Source organism: Aplysia californica, unplaced genomic scaffold (genome assembly GCF_000002075.1).
Source record: "Aplysia californica isolate F4 #8 unplaced genomic scaffold, AplCal3.0 scaffold00430, whole genome shotgun sequence".
NCBI lineage: Eukaryota > Metazoa > Mollusca > Gastropoda > Aplysiida > Aplysiidae > Aplysia > Aplysia californica.
The window spans coordinates 112097-113480 of record NW_004797700.1 but is presented as its reverse complement, the minus strand read 5'-3'; positions in this window follow the sequence as shown (position 1 = coordinate 113480).

The following is a 1384-nucleotide window of genomic DNA, read 5'->3' as shown; positions in this document are numbered from 1 at the left end:
CACACACACACACACGCACGCACACACACACACACACACACACACCAGGGGCGGCTCGTGGGGCTAAAAAATGGGCGTGCACAATTAAACTATTTTTGGCAGAAGATAGTAAATTGGATGGTGTATAATTTCAGGATCTTTGCGTTGGTGAAGGGGTACCTAATGCTTTTATTTTAATTCTTTTTACTAGTCGCTTTGATTTCTAGAACTAAATCTGTTTGTTAGCTAAACATCAAATTACTTCTTCCTGCATGAGAACTGAACACCCCAGTAATAACTTTCACCACTTCACTACAAAACCATTCAAAGGTACAACTCATATGACGATGACATACGTATGTCACGTTCACCTTCCTCAAGTTCACGGTCACAGAGTCACTTAAAATAGCGGCAAGACGATGAACCAATCATAATTCGCTTGAGCATTCCGCTGGATTGCTCCGAGGCTCACATACTCTTGGCATTGACTAGCGTACTGTCTATCGCGTTTATTTTTAGACTGACTACTGTGGGCTTTGTTTCGGCAGGAGCACATTTGAGATGTGCCGGCTTATTATATCAATGTACCGCCAAACTCGCTACGAGTGTCGTCATCGCTTGGAATATCTCAAGGAGCGATTTATAGGTAAGGTTACCACTGTTGAGTATCCTATTATTTTTAGTTAAAGCGTGTGGACTTTGGCATGGCATAGTAGATGTTTTACGGCGATATAGACATGGGAATGACAGTTACGACGCCAGCGAGGACCTTGTTTTGATATTATATTTGACTAGCGCTTGTTTCTTGCTTTTTTATTTTATCTTTGTGAGTGCTTTATGTAATAGAATATATTAAAAAATGTTGGGCGGCACTGCACGACCGTGCTCTATGGACGAGCCGCGCCTGACACACACACACACACACACACACACACACACACACACACACACACACACACACACACATATACACATACACACAAACATATTATATGCACATACACTCATATTCGCAAACCTACTATGGTTTTAACTGAAAACAATTTACAGGGTTCTCGCAGGAGCGACGGTGGACGTGCTCCTTGCTGGAGATCATTTGCGGAGTCCACATCAGGTAGGAGAGGTAGGAGAGACAATTAGCAGGAAGACCCTGAGGTGGACGCTGGAAAGGAGAGATGAGCAGCTATGGACATGTGCCGCCTGCTATGATTCTAGCTCTGGATCCAAGTAAATCCACACTCACATTCGCTAAAAACACTGACCTTATGAGAAAAGCAAAACGTACACTGCACATATACAAACAGCTAAATGACACATCCTTCTTTCTTCACGATAGTAATCCCTCTCGCTCCCTTTTCCTTCCCCTCTGCTCTCTCTCTCTCTCTCTCTCTCTCTCTCTCTCTCT